Below are 15,339 nucleotides of genomic sequence, written 5' to 3'. Positions count from 1 at the left end.
CCGGCCCGGCCCTGTCCCCGCTCCCCTGGGGCGGCCGCTCCCCCGCGCTCGCGCCTCTCCCCTCAGCGCTGCCGAGCGCGCGCCGCGACCGTTGCGGGCCGGCCCGCCAGCCCTGCCCCAGCCGCCGAGCGCGCGGCCCGCCCGCCAACGGTCCCCCCGCGCGCCGTCCCAGCGGGCGGGCGCGCGCTGACGTCACGGGCCGCTCCGCGGGGCGGGGCGGAGCCGCCTCCCCCCGGCGTGATGTAACCTCTGCCCCGGGCCCGGCGCTCTGTGCGGAGCGGGCGCGGGAAGCGGAGCCACCGGCGCTGCGGCGAGAGGCACCGGGGCGCCCCGGCACCGGCGGTGAGCGCTGCAGGGGGCGGCGCGGGGACGCGTCCACAGCGGGGGAGGGCGAGGGGGGAGGGGCGGGCTGGCGGGGCAGGCTCGTAGGCGACGGTGGCTGCCGGTGGAAACATGGTGCCACACGTGAGGCTTATGTAAAGTGAGCGGCGGCCGCCGCGGCCAATGGGGCCGGCGCGCGCCCCGCCTCCGCCCGCGTCCCCCGCCGCCGTCACGCGCCCGCGGCCAATGGCGGGGCGGGCGGGGCGGGCTCTGCGGGCTCAGTCACGTTTCTGCCTGTATGAAGTCGGTGCCGGGCTGCGCCGGGCTGGGTGGGCGCGGAGTGCGAGGTGAGTTGGGCTGCGCCGGGCGCGCTCCCCGCGGCGGGCCGGGTCCGGGGGCCGGCGGGGGCCCGGGGGGGGGGGGGCGGCAGGGGCGGGGGGCGGCAGCGGGGGGGGCAGGGGGCTCTCCCGCCCGCCGGGCGGAGGTTACGTAACCTGCCGCGCGCCGGGGCTCTCCCGTTGCCGGGGAGACGGGACGGGGCCGGGGGTGCGGTGCAGCGGGGCTCCCTCAAACCGGGGAGGGGGCGGCCGTGACGCGCCTCCCTGTCTCCCGCTAGCGGGGGAGGGGGGCTTGGGCTGTGACCCCCTCCTCAGACCGGGCCGCGGGGCGGGGTGCTCCGGGGGTCAGTGTGGAGCGGCCTCGCGTATCCCAGACCCGGGGAGGGCGGCCGAGGTGGGGGCGTGCGCGCACCGCCCCTTCCCGCCCGGCCACCCTAACTCCGGCCGGGGCGAGAGCTGGGGGCTCCGAGGGGCAGCTGTGCCACGCCTCCTCCCGCCTGTGCAGGGCCGGGGCGCAGCGCCGAGGGGCGGCGGTGCCCCCCGTGCAGCGGGAACGGGGTGGCCGTGCCCCGCGCCCGGCCCGGGGCGGCGGCCTGACCGCGGTGCCAGAGGAGCGTGGCGGGGCGGCCGTGCCTTCCCCGCCCTGCGGCCGACTGGGGGGCCGGTCCCTGGGGCGCTGCTGCGGCCGCCTCTGTGCGGAAGGTCAGGGGTTTGGGGGGACCTAAAATAGCCGGGGGGTAGCACCTTTGGGGAACGCATGTGTCCCGGTGCGGTGAGCGTGGACCGCGGCCCCGTCCTCCGCTGCCCCCCCGGTGTCGGGACAGTGCTGCACGCCGCCGGCCGGGTGGCTTTTTTCACGTGCGGCGTTGTGTGGTAGTAGGGAACAGAACCGCAGCGCCGCTGAGGTGCGTGAGCCACAGGTAGAGCAGGCTACAGGTGCCGTGGATTTCCTTTTTGTGTTGTCTGTAGTTGGCAGGACACTTTGTTTCTTGAGACTGTGAGGCTGTGCTGCTGTTGACAGGAGTTGCAAGCTATTACAAAACAATTTATGTAAGTACAGTTTCATGCAAATGAGTGAGCAGTATGGTAACAGTCAAGCTGACACTTTACAACTGACCCTTTGTGATAGGCTTGGGTAGGGTACGGTGTTGCTTTGTCTACTACAGGAGATTAAAAACTCCCAAAGAGATCATTGTGAGGTTTCTGGTACCTGGACATTGAGGCACTTTGAAATGGTATTCCAGTGAAACAGAGACAGTGAAGACTTTGAAGAGCTGTGTTGTTTTATGTTTTGAGGCTGTGAGAAGTCTTCAGTTTTCCAGCTGTAAGACTCTGATGTTTACAGTCTTGTATCTCTGAGATGAATTAGCTACCACTTAATGTGGTAAAGGGGAAAAGGTGGAAATTGTGTAATAATTGTAATGGTAGGATTGTCTGATCAAGTCAAAAGTAGAGTCAAAACCTGATTTGGTATAGTGAGAAACTGTTTCATGTTGCCAATATTGCTTTAACCACAGAGTTTATTTGAAGATGGTTATTAGTGTTAGTTAACACTTGTCAAAACTGCAGCTGTCTTATGCTTATTGTCAAGGTACAATCTGAATTAGTCATCATGATGGCAGTGAGAAATATCTATGTGAATGCAAATGGCTAGTTTTGATAATGTAGGATTGTTGATAAAACTTAAGGATGTCAAGCTGACAGCTAAGGCCTTGATGGTGTGGCCCCATTCCATAAACAGACCCTATTGTATATTAGATGGTTTTATGGCATTATACTTGATGAAACTCAACTTTTCATACCTTCTAGGGTGTCTCAGTGTCTCTTTGTGTCCTTGATTTTCTCAGCTTTGGGCATGTTGCTGTTCACGCACTTTACACAGTGGCTCTTGAATACAAACTGTGGAAGCAGGGCCTAGAATTTGACTCACACTGGGGAGAGTGCCCGCATTGTTGTGCTGTAACAGCTGGTTCCTTCTTGCTTATACTTATGTGTATTTGCATTCTCGTGATATTTCTTTTTGCCCTTTCTTACTGAAACTTGCATTATTTCTGCAAAGTGAGAAAGTTTCACTGGGGAACTGGACCATGTCCTTGCTTCGTCCAAGGCTTGCTGTTAGCTTTGTGATCAGGGCACTGTTCTGAGGTGTGGAATCCTTGTTCTGGACGTTGCTTACCTCGCTGGTAAAACGTAATGGAAAATAGAGGGCCTTTGGCCTAGAATAGAAGAAAAAAGTAATATCTTTTGGTTTTCCTAAGTTTTTGGACACTTCAGTTGTTTATTTCAAGGTAGAACTCAGAATACTGTAGTTGGCATCAGTGTCCAACACTGCACGGTGAAAGAGCAAGGCCTGTCCTGTGCTGTGAAGAAGAAGTTTGGCTTCACGTGGGCCAGAAGGTGAAGGCACAGAAATCAGGATTTTTATTTTACTGTTTTCTTCGGATTCAGCAGTATTTCTGGTTTCATTTATAAACGAATGATTGCATGGTTTGCTGGACCTTTTGCTTATTTGCCCGTTGGTAGGACTTGTAGGCTTCCTATGTTTTAAGACATGAATGCTATTTATGAAAATTTAAGTAATTTTATTTTTGTAGTTTAGTTCCTTTTGGATTTCCACAGAGAGGCATTAAAGAGTCAGTGCATTGTGGCAGCTCTTGGTGTAATACCTTACTTTTCCACTTTTTTTCACCTCTGTCATAAGATTAAAATATATAGTGACAGCTTCTGAAAAAAATGTACTTAATGCTGTCTCTGGACAATACACTTTGATAGTAATAAATTTCTCTTGTGAAGAATTGCCTTTTTTGAATCAACTGAGATTTTTATGGAGTTTAGCCATAGTATAAGAATGGAGTGGAATGGGGAAGTTGGTTGGAAGAAGAGTTCAGGGTTTTTCTTCTACCTCACACTTTACTATGACCAGGAAGTGTTTGGTTACACTGAGACTGATAAACCGTTTTTCTTCTTCCTGGGTTCTTGCCACACCCTTATTTCTCTGACATCCTTACAATATAACAATAAACAATGCTTTACTGCAGAAAAGCTTTTTTTAACCCTTGAAAGTATAAGCACATGAGCAAGTTACTGTGGGATAGGGTATATTTGGTGTGCTTTAAAAGCAAGTTGATGACCACTAACCAGTAGAACAAGTAAATTATCACTAGTCTAGATCAACTGTAGTGTTTTATATAGGGTTGCTAAGGTTGGCTTATGTTAAGAGGGAACATCATGTTCTTACCAAGGTGTTCTGTAATACTTGGCATGAGCATGCTGTAGACAATGTATATACTCATAACATTACCACATCATAATTACTAGATAATCACGTGTTTCTGAAAAGGAATTTTTGTGTTCAGTTTTGGCTGGTTGCATGGCCTAGAATTCCTCTTATGGGTATGGTGGGTTGCAGAGATTTTTAACTGGCTTCTGCTGCGTTCATACTTTCCACATTCAGTTATATCCCTACTGTACAAATTTTAAACTGCTTGAATACTTGTTATGTTAACTTAGGTTATCAAGCACTGAACAGCAAATGGGTAAATTAATATCTGTATTATTATTTGTGATGAGGTTTTATTACTCTGAAGGGCTTTAACTTGCACTTTTTTGGGTAGGGATGAGGTTGGTTGCAGGAAATTGTGGTCTTGAAAGTAATGCCACTGATTATTTTTTTTTTGTACTGTGCAAAAGATGTCTGTCCCTCTCCTGCTTTAGCTGCTGCCTTAACCACTGCTGTTGTTGGGGGCAGGCTGGTAATGTTGCATGTACTGTTGGTAGTAAGACAAACTTTTTCCTTGCTAGTTGATGATTAGTAAAGAATGACTCCACCTGCTGACATATAGAGAGTTTGGGAGTTGTTTCTTTTTAGCTGCAGGTGAGTTCCTTCTGTGAAGTATAAGGACTTGGGAAAAGAGAAGGCAGCAGTCAAAAACACTTCATGGGCTGATGGTTTTGTGATCTTTCGCTGGGATTTCTTGTGGCTCCGGGCCACTTTTGTGAAATAAAATATGGCAGAGAAGACCAAAATGAGGAAAGGTCAGGCCTGAGTATGTCTATAAAGGCTGCGGAGAAGCTCTGAATCTACTCTTCAGAGCACGTTCTGTTCAGGCTGACAGTGAGCCAGCAACCACATGTCGTAGGAGGGCACTCGAACACATGGAAATCCACATGTCTGAGCATATGCAGTGATTTGGTACTCCAGTAAGTGGATTAGTAGCGCACCAGGCATGCTCGTGCAGCCTGCTTGTACTCTGCCTGCCAGCAGTGCTGGAACATATGCAGATGTCGTGGTTTAACCCCAGTCAGCAACTAAGCCCCACAGCTACTTGCTCACCCCTTCCTAGTGGGAAGGGGGAGAGAACCAGAAGAATAAAAGTAAGGAAACTTGTGGATTGAGGTACAGACAGTTTAATAAGTAAGGCAAAAGCTGCCCAAGCAAAGCAAAATGAGGAATTCATTCACTGCTCCCCATCAGCAGGCAGATGTCCAGCCATCCCCAGGACAGCAGGGCTCCATCATGTGTAATGGTCACTTGGAAAGACGAAAAGCATTACCCCAAACGTCCCCCCCTTCCGTAGTCTTCGACCCGCTTTACAGTCTGAGTGTGATGTTGTATGGTGTGGAAAATCCCTTTGGGTCACTTGGGTCAGTTGTCCCAGCTGTGTCCCCTCCCAGCATCTTGTGCGCTCCCAGCCTGCTTGCTGGTGAGGTAGGTAAGAAGCAGAAAGGCACTTGGCTCTGTGTCAGCCCTGCTCTGCAGTAGCTAAAACATCCTTGTGTTACCAACTCTGTGTCCTGCACAAATCCAAAACACAGCCCCTGCCAGCTACAATGGAAAACATTGGTTCTAGCCCAGCCAAAACCAGCACAGCAGGTCAGGCTTCTGTTTTGTATTTCTGAGGTTATCCTTTAAGTGTAGATAGTGTCTTTTATGTCTGAATGCCTGCACTGGACTCACACCGATCCAGTAGATTCCTCTTGTTGGTCCCCTCTCTCTCTTGAAGAGTTCTTCAGATGGACGGCAGTGGTATACTAAGTTTCATGCAAGTTCTGTGGTTCTGATGAGCATGTTTTCTCTATGTATCCACATATGCAAGTGAAGTGATGAGAATTTTGTGTGTGTGACAACTATTTTTAAGTCAAGAAAATTTTTATACAGATGTTTTCAGCTGCTGCTGACCTACTGCTGAAGTAGCATGTGGTAGTCCTAGAGGAGGTTTCTAATTTTTTTTTTCTGACATTTTTGGTAGTCTAATTTAGACAGCTTTGTTTGTAGGACACAATAAGAAGTAAGACTAAATTTACCTTCCTTGAGGTATGTAATAATGGAGTATGAATTTACTTTTTCCTTCATTTTCTCCCATGAGGAAGCCGAACTTGGTTGGAGGTGCTGACAGGGTAGAGATGCAACATGCTGCTTAAATGACAAGTGGACTGAATACACAGAGCATATATCTTGGGCAAGAGTATGAGGTTGTTCTGCAGGTTCTGTGAGTAGGCTGCAGAAGTTCAGTACAAACAGTACTGATGTTCATTCTGAAAAGATGTGATAGTGGGAATAAAGCTCATTGTATGTCGAAATGTCTTGGAAGGACTTTAGGTTTTTGGTTTTTTTTTTTACTGTGCTGTTGTAATTCTTAATGATTGTTTTTTCTTACAGATAAACCAGTTAGAGATTTTCCTGAATAGATGGTTTTCAAAAGTAGAATTGGCATTTTAAAGTAGAGCCAAAACTATGTTGCTTTTCAAACATCCTGTCCTAAAACAGGGGCACTTTTAAGTAACACCTGTAATGTTTTGTATTTGAAGCTTAGGGAGACAAGATGAAATGGTGACTATGTCCAGTACTTTTTTTTTGTTGGTTGTGCTTCCTATCCTCCTTATTAGTTGCAGCTTTTGTATCTTAGTGTGGTTTTTGTGTTTGACCTTATTACATGTACTTTTATATTTCTGCCACTTAATTTCTTTAATTGTACAAAGATCTTCAGTATATTAAGGACCTATTTTATTTAGTTACATCTCTACCATGGGTTCCTCTGTGACTCGACCTCTAATTTCTTGGTCCTCGTAGAGCCAATTCATAGGACAAGTACATCGTGTTTGTTAGGTTGCCATGCTTTGTGAAGTGTATTTCTGCTGCAGTGGGGGCTTTATTAGCAACAGTTAGAGAATTTATTTAGCACAGTCTTCCAGAATGGTACTTCAAGTCTCACTGAAATCTTTAACTGGGAATGAACTGCAGCAATGTCAAAAGAGCAGCATGGGAACTTCTATGATTGTAATTTTGTATTGATGTATTGATTGTATTGATGGTGAACTTCTGCGCCTTTTTTAAGGAAGGGGAGCAGTAGGCAATGCAAATACACTGCTCATTGGAGATGTCAGCAGATGTTGAAGCTGAAATATGGTGGCGTAGATACTTTAGGTCTAGCTTCACCTATAATAAAGGTGAAATACATTACTGCATGGTGGGTTCTGGTAATTTTTCCATGGTGTGACAATGCTAACTCAAATGTATCCGTTTTATTTCACTCATGCATATGTCAAGAGATAACATATGCAAACGTTAGAGTTCTGTCTACTGATACCTTGCTCAGTAATTTCTGTGGTTCCATGCAGGAAGAGAAAAATGTTTTCTGTTTACAAAGAAAATTGTCTTTTAAGATTCATACTTAATGCAGAGAATTTTGGTTGGCCTTTAAGAAGGTACCTATTGTAAGACTAGAATGATGGTTGTCTAGGAATTAGCATGGGGCAGGTGAAGGAGACTGTGTTTAGCTTCTTCACAAGATGTCTTGGCACAGGCTGCATTAATCTTGTCTCTCAGGGATGTATGTCTGTGCATACTTTGTTGCTTTGTTTTGTTTTTTTTTCTTTGTGGCAAATACCCAACCTATTGGCAATTAAACTTAGCTCTGGGCCATGACATATTATTCAAGGGGAAGGAATAAACTTGAGAAAGACAGTTTCTGTTGGCTTTTTGGGGTCATTAGTCCAGATCCACTGTTGGAGACTTGAGCACAGGTGGTGAGGCTTCAGAGGGTAAAATAAGCTTTGCTTCTGGTCAGGCAGGAAAGAGAACAATTCCTGCTAGATGGTGGAGTGGGTCTGGCTGCTTTTTAGAGGGTGAGGAGAAGGGGAGGTTACTGTGGTACTTGGCTTCTTATAGTTAAAGGAAAGTAAATGATCAATCATGAGCTGGCCTAGGTTGATCAGCACATAACAGGTGAGATGGACCCTCCATGAAGTAAACTTGATAAGTTCAACCATGTGTTGGTACGGTGCGATTCACAGTAAAAGTGGATTGATTTCGTTCTGTTACTTCAGGATAATTTTTTCTATTACTTACTCAGCAGTGAGAATAAGCAGCTTTAAAAAAACCCAAACCAATCTGAAACTGGAAGAAAATTAGATAATAGTGGTTCCATGAGGGCTTCAGGAATATAAGTGACTGGTGACATAAGTCCATTTAGCAGCCCTCACTTAAGGGATTTTTCCTCTTTGGCTTTCTGGGAACTAGCTAAGAAAGCTGCTTGTGTTCTTTGCTTGCAGGGTTTTTTTGGGTTTTATTTGTTGTTTTGTTTGTTTGTTTGTTTTGGGTTTTTTGGTTGTTTTTTTTTAACAGATAACAGTAAAAACTGTAGGTTTTAGTAGACTAGAACAGCTTTTGCTTTAAGAATTTGTACTTGTATTTTGGAATATGAAACTACTCTTGGTCATAAGGTCAATCTTTTTGCTCAGTTGAATTATCTCTCTGAAGAGTTTTTCATCTGCTAAGGGTAATTTGGATTTTTTATTTCTTTAGCGAAATGTTTTAAGATTATAATCTGTGGAATTAAAAACATAACTTGAATTCAAATATGTGGTCCCAAACTTTAAAGTAATTCTTTAGCTTGGATGCTCACACACGGGTGAATGATTGACTATGAAATACACTGTGTTGGTATCTGTATTGCCTAAACAAGGTCCTGACAATAAATGTAGATCACAGAGATGAAATTCTGGGGGGTTTAGTATGTTTATAAAGGGAACAGAATTCAGTAAATATTTGTTCTGTGCATTGCTCAACTATTTTAGAAGTTAGTTTACAGAAGTAGTGAATATTTTATCAGTAAAATTTCTTACATTTCCTCATTTTGTATCTGTAGTCTGTATAGCTGTTCTTCATCTGTGAAATATGTGTTTTACATGGCTAGATTTGTATTGCATTATTAAATGGATTTGATTTGTTTCATAAATATTTTTTATCTTATAAAACTTGTTCTTTTTTTAATAGGAGTATATTGATGACATGTTCAGATTTTGAAAGATCAAGATTACTACAGTCATTGAGGTGAGTGTATTATGCTGTCCCCAAGAAAGTAATTTATAATATCAGTTATTTTCTCAGCGAGTCTGAACTTGTTATTGTTGCTGTTTTCAATGCTTTGTTTGAGTTGTAATGTTAGAATGCTGAGAAGTAAAAGACATGCAGGGCATTAAGTTTTTCAAAACCTGTTGTATGAATCACAAAGCATGTAGAAATGGCGTGGCTTCTCTAAGTCTTAAGGAAGCTGAAATTTAGTGTAGAGTCCAGTATCAAGTGCTACAGCTGCATTGCTTGCAGTGTAGAAGTTTATTAATGATGTCCAGTTATTTAGTGCTCTTGCAGGTGTTTTATGAAATTTTAATGATGAGGAGAATTCAGGGGCCAGAAAACAAAATAATTAGTGTTACTCAGATAATCAGATCATTATCAGAGGAGAAAGGAAAATGTTACGCTTTTAAGCTTTGATTTTAGAAAGCAGGCCATAACTTCCAACGGTATATTTTTGTCAGTTGTGCTCTACTTTCTAAGAGGCTGATACTATTCTAATCTCTCTTTGAAAAGTTGAACACATGGCATCAGAGACAAGACTTACACATCTTTATGTTTGATATGTGAGAAGCTGATGACAAAAGCAGCTTATTACAACTCAGGTGGGATGTGTGGTGGATTAAGAATGTAGACTAGATGGTCAGAATTATGGAAATGTTTTGAAAGTAAAGAAAAGTTGATGCCTGTTGGAGGAAAAAAAAGGAAAACAGCTGAGAGGTTTTGTTATATGTAATCTGATGATAGGACAATATTGGGTCCAGATAGGGAAGGGAAGAATAGCAGTTCTAGATAATACTGTAATATTCCAATACAGATGAAATTGTAACTGAGACTTTGAGGATTAATACTACAGTGTCTAATTAGTCTAAATTATTTGGAAAAAAAAAAATTGTTTTCCATGGCTACAAAATGTGACCTGAATGGGTTTTTAAAGCTGACAATGTTCTCTTTTTCAATGCTGCAGGTGTGACTTCACTTCTCTTCAGAAAGTGTACTTGGTTGGGATGCTATAATACAGGTGTGTTCCTTAAAGCAGGTTGTTCATTCCTTTCTAATTTTTGAAGTCTTCTATGCTTAGAATGGGTATATCTCAATATTGAAGGAAATACTGTCATGAGTTCTATATTCTTTCTTGCTAATCTGATTTGGTTCTGTGGAAAAGACCTTCCTGAGATGCCAAACATGGAGGAACTCTTTTAGTTCTTTGGGATTTAGGCCTACTCGGTCATCTCTACATTTCCTGTGATAAAAGAAGACTAGATTAGATCTGACAGCCTCTAATTCTGCTGAAACTGATAAAATGCCTGGTTTGGATGACTTGTATTTAGTTTCACCTAAAAATCCTTTTGGCTTAAATCTGTCTTAGCTTTCAGTTAAATTGTAGAAAGGCTTATAATGAGAATTTGAAGTAGTTTACAAGGACTGTTTGTTTTTAAATGTCTTCCTAAATTCATTAAGTAGATGAAGCCAATATTATACCCCGTTAAAGTGGTACATGCTGCAACTGCGAATGTCATCTTCAAACCTAGACTTTGTTAAAACATCTTTTATTTTTTTTATTGATAAAAATGTCACGATGGAAGTCATTGAACCAGCAAAGTGTTTGTCACTTCATAAATAGACAGAAAAGACCTTGTGGCTAATTTCTTGTAGATCTTGATTAGTGAAGGTAGAAATTAACTCCATTAAGGAAATACAGATTGCAAGGAGATGAGTTCATGTTTTTTTAAACCAGGATTTAACTAGTGCTGAAGGACATTCCACATTTTCAGTGGCCAAGACAAAAATTGCAAAATCTGCAAGTAGCTCCAGATAAGGTAATACCTAACACTTCTCATGGGCAGAGATAAAGTTTATAATTTAAATCCTGTTTTATGAATTTACGATAAAGACAGAAGTAATACATTTAAAGAACCAGTGTACACAATTTTGTATCATAAACCAAGACTTGTAGAACATGTATTGGCCTTGCAACATTTTGCAGAATGGAATGTTGTGAATAAATTCTTCCTTAAGTCTGGCCAACACAAATGTACTTTTAACAGTTGGTAGACGTGCAGCATTTTAAATTAAGGCATGTTAACGTGGGCTGTTTTCCAAAATGGTTATCCTGGGATCTGAGCACTGTTCCAAATTTTTGTTCCAAACATTCCTCCTGCATATTCAAATGAAATACTTAGTGATGTAATTGTTTGCCACACAAATGTTAATCTTCTGAAATTCTGATTTTTATTCTAGTATTTCTTTGTGTTACATGGTCGTGGCATGTACCACGAGACTTAGTTTCCTAGCTTTAATAGAAGAGTTTTCAGATTTTCTTTTTCCTGTTAAAATTCCCAGTGTTTTTCTTAGGAAGAATAATAGCGTGGATGGACTCTGTTAGTACAGACTTCTGAACGTAAGGAAACACTTCTTTTTTCTTGTGAGGGTGAGTTAGTACTGGTATAGGTTTCCCAGAGAGGCTGTGTAATCTCCATCCTTGGAGATACTCAAATACAATCTGGAGGTGGGCCTGGGCAGCCTGCTGTAGGTGACTATGACTGAACAGGGGGTTGGACAAGATGACCTCCAGAGGTCCCTTTTGACTTCAGCCGATCTGTCATTTTGTGAGTTGCAATTTTGTAACTGCCTAGTAAACTCTTTAAAGCTCATACCAAGCCTACAATGATATGAGTTTAGATCAGGTGTTAGAATGGTATTCCAGCCCAATTTCTTAAGCTCTTGGAGCTCCTGTTGACTATATCAGGCATTTTACTCTGGTATCTATTGGAGAGGTTGACTCTTCTTTCTTAGTGGCTATGTCAGCCTATGCACTGTGTACATTCTGTGCACGTACATAGTATGGTTCCATGCTAATGGGAAAGGTTATTTTATCTAGTGTAGAAGATTTTGTAACTTTAAAGCTCTGTAAGACCTTATGTTAAACCAGAAGTGTTTAAAATGCAAATCTGTGTCTGATTCCTCTGCTGGATGAGTTTCATGTTTAACCAACATTTATCTGCATAGGCATGGCATAGCTGTGAGCATCTCTCTGGTATCTGTTTGAAGAGGACACTGTTGGGGGGCCCAGGTATTTCTTTTATATTTTATAGTTGTAGAGGTGTCCGGACTCTGTAATGGTCAAAGATTTCCAGTAGAAGAGGATGAGACAAGAATTAAATGCATGTGGCAGACTCCGGACCTAGGCACTTCATGCTTTTGATGCTAGCTGGAAGGGAGCTTGATAAACACTTTTACCAACTTGTCATAGAAAAAACAGGTAAGAAATATGCCTAATTATTATAATTCATGTTAGTAGAGAGATGCTTTCCTCCTGCCCCCCTAGAGATAATGCAGAGAATATGTTTTCCTGTGTTTGTTTTATCTAAGAACTGTGATTTCAGTCATATATATATGCACACTCATTCAGAAATATTTTTTGGATATAAACTGGGAGCTACCTTATTTGAAGCCAGAACTTTTTACCCTAAAACCATACTTATTCTTAAATTCAGGTTTGAGTTTATTCACTGAGGAAACAGGGTGGTTGGAAGCTTTCTTTCTGTGGATGCAAGGGCCCTGACCTGGTCCTTTTGCTGACTTCTTGCTGTGTAGGTACTGCCATAAATTCAGGGTGGCACTTGGATTGCTCTGTACCAGTCCTATGTCTTGATCGGTTCCTCTGTTTTAAAGTGGCAGCTGCAGGCAATGGTTAATTAGGATCACCTTTATAGAGATATTACTAACTTTTATTTAAACATCAGCCTGTGTTCAGGATTTTCTTGAGCTGAAAGGTGAATTGTTATCAACTAATTGTGAAAGTAGTACTGTGCAATTCAGATTGTTACGGAAGCACCTGATTCTAGATATTGTTCATCATTTTATTGCCATAAATAGAAAATTCTGACTTGCACCTCATTCCTCACGAAAAAGAGCAAAAATTGTTTGTTGGCTTGCAGTGTGATGAGGAATCAATTAAATTAAAGTTTCATTTGTTCAGGAAGTCTTGCAGGAAATTCTTAAGCATCTTTTGTTACTTTTTCTTACAATTAAGTCCAAGGATACTGCCATGTTGGGTTCCCCCCCCGCCCCGCCCCTTCCTAGAAAGCGTCCTAGTGAAGATACTATTTGTTCTGTCTCTTGTTACAAAAAATGAAGCTCTCAGTATTATTGCTGGTGAAGTTCTGCAGTTAGACAAGTCACTTCTTGGATTATTGTTTGTTTTTCACGCTTTTTTTCTTAACATTTTGCTACTGCCAAGCATTTAATTATTGTTTAATTGCACAGAGAGATTGCACATCATTGTAGATGTTAATTTTCAGTTTTCTCTAAAATTGCCTGACATGATTAAATCCTTGCTAGTTATTTGTCTTACAAATGAGAAATTTTACCATTTTGCAAAACAATCATCCAGACGACAAGTGGAAACTCTTCTTGTTGATAACATCTTCAGTAAAACTGAATCCTGACCATTAGGAATGTCTCCTATTGGTGCTAGTACGCGGGTCCCCAGATATTCATGTCTAAAGTATAGTCATAAATTGTGGTGTCTCTTGCTTCATTTGTTCATTGTTAAGTTCATATTATCTGCTAATGTAGACTCAGGTCTTCAGATATTCTCGTCTTACTCAGCTCTTGAGTTAGATAATTTTATCATAGAATCATTAAGGTTGGAAGGAACCTTAAAGATCACCAAGTTCCAACACCCCTGCTGTGAGCAGGGCCCCCTACCACTAGATCAGGTTGCACAAAGCCTCATCCAACCTGGCCTTAAAAACCTCCAGGGATGGGGCATCAGTAACCTCCCTGGGCAACCCATTCCTGTTCCTCACCACCCTTAGAGGGAAGAATCTCTTCCTAATATCTAACCTAAATCTCCCCTCTCTCAGTTAAAAACCATTCCCCCTTGTCCTATCACTATCTTTTCTGATGAAAAGCCCCTCCCCAGCTTTCCTGTAGGCCCCTTTCAAGTACTGGAAGGTGCTAGAAGGTCTCCTGGGAGCCTTCTCCTCTCTATGCTGAACAGCCCCAACTCTCTCAGCCTGTCTCCAGAGCAGAGCTGCTCCAAGCCTTTGATCATCTTGGTGGCCCTTCTCTGGACCCTCTCCAAAAGGTCTATATCTTTCCTGTGCTGAGGGCACCAGAACTGTATGCCGTACTCCAGGTGGGATCTCACCAGAGCAGAGTAGAGGGGCAGAATCACCTCCCTGACCCTACTAGCCACACTTCTTTTGGTGCAGCCCAGGATGCAGTTGCTCTCTGGGCTCCAGCACACACTGGCAGCTCATGTCGAGCTTCTCTTCAACTACCACCCCCAAGTCCTTCTCCTCAGGACTGCTCTCCAGCCATTCTTCTCCCAGCCTGTATTTGTGCCTGGGGTTGCACCGACCCAGGACTTGGGACAACCAGGTTGTACATGACCTTGCACTTGGCCTTGTTGAACTTCATGAGGTTGGCATTGGCCCACCTCTCCAGCCTGTCAAGGTCCCTCTTGGGTGTCAACCACACCACACAGCTTGGTATTGTCAGCAAACTTGCTGAGGATACACTCAATCCCACTGTCCATGTCTCCAGCAAAGACGTTAAACAGCACTTGTACCAATACTGACCCCTGAGGGACACCACTCCTCACCTGCCTCCATTTGGATGTTGAGCCATTGACCACAACTCTCTGGGTGTGGCCATCCAGCCAATCTTTTATCCACCAAGAGGTCCATCTGTCAAACTGGATTTTTCGTTCTTTAAATGCCAGTAGTAGACATGATATTTGTGTGTAAAGAAATCTGGAAAAAAAATCTTCTCTAAATGTAACTAGATCTTTGCTGAAACAAGACTTTTGAGTTTAAATGTCACAGTTTAAGAATAAATTTGCCTCCTTGATGTTCTACAGTAGGAGTTTTTCAGAAGCACAACACCATTATTTGTGGGTGTTGGCCTCTTCCCCCAAGTACCAAGAAACAGAACAAGAGGAAGGGGCCTCAATTTGTGCCAGTGGAGGTTTAGATTGGATATTGGGAAAAATTTCTTCACTGTATGGGTTGTCAGGCACTAGAACAGGCTGCCCAGAGAAGCAGTGGAGTCGCCATCCCTTGAGGTATTTGAGAAACATGTAGATGTAGTGCTTAGGGACATGCTTTAGTGGTGGACCTGGTAATGCTGGATTAATGGTTGGACTTGATGATTTTGCCAGTCTTTTCCAACCAAAATGATTCTATTATTATTCTTCAAGCATTTATCCATACATATTTTGATGTTTTCCTGGGACACTATCAAAGTTCAGGCTCTTTCCATTGTCTTACTGCAGGATAAAGGAGCTTCTGTAACAAATGAATAACCAGAAGACAT

The 15,339-nt window shown here is 43.4% G+C and overlaps 1 protein-coding gene across 12 annotated transcripts in view; it reads left to right on the top strand.

Moving 5' to 3' along the window:
• Window positions 1-254: 254 nt before the first annotated feature.
• PER2 (period circadian regulator 2) overlaps window positions 255-15,339 on the top strand; it is a 48,892-nt gene continuing 33,807 nt past the window's right edge. For 3 of the 12 annotated variants that reach the window (XM_051626094.1, XM_051626082.1, XM_051626084.1), the window contains exons 1-4: window positions 621-668; window positions 8,935-8,991; window positions 9,980-10,033; window positions 10,751-12,274. The gene's annotated coding sequence lies outside the window, so the exon portion shown is untranslated. Of the gene's footprint in view, window positions 343-620; window positions 669-8,934; window positions 8,992-9,979; window positions 10,034-10,750; window positions 12,275-15,339 lie in introns of those variants that run through there. The other 9 variants (XM_051626091.1, XM_051626090.1, XM_051626085.1 and 6 more) reach the window with 9 other exon arrangements.

The sequence above is a fragment of the Apus apus genome, chromosome 8, assembly GCF_020740795.1.
Source record: "Apus apus isolate bApuApu2 chromosome 8, bApuApu2.pri.cur, whole genome shotgun sequence".
In the NCBI taxonomy this organism is placed as follows: domain Eukaryota; kingdom Metazoa; phylum Chordata; class Aves; order Apodiformes; family Apodidae; genus Apus; species Apus apus.
Note: the sequence above shows the minus strand (reverse complement) of the source record. Positions and strands in the feature narration are given on the sequence as shown.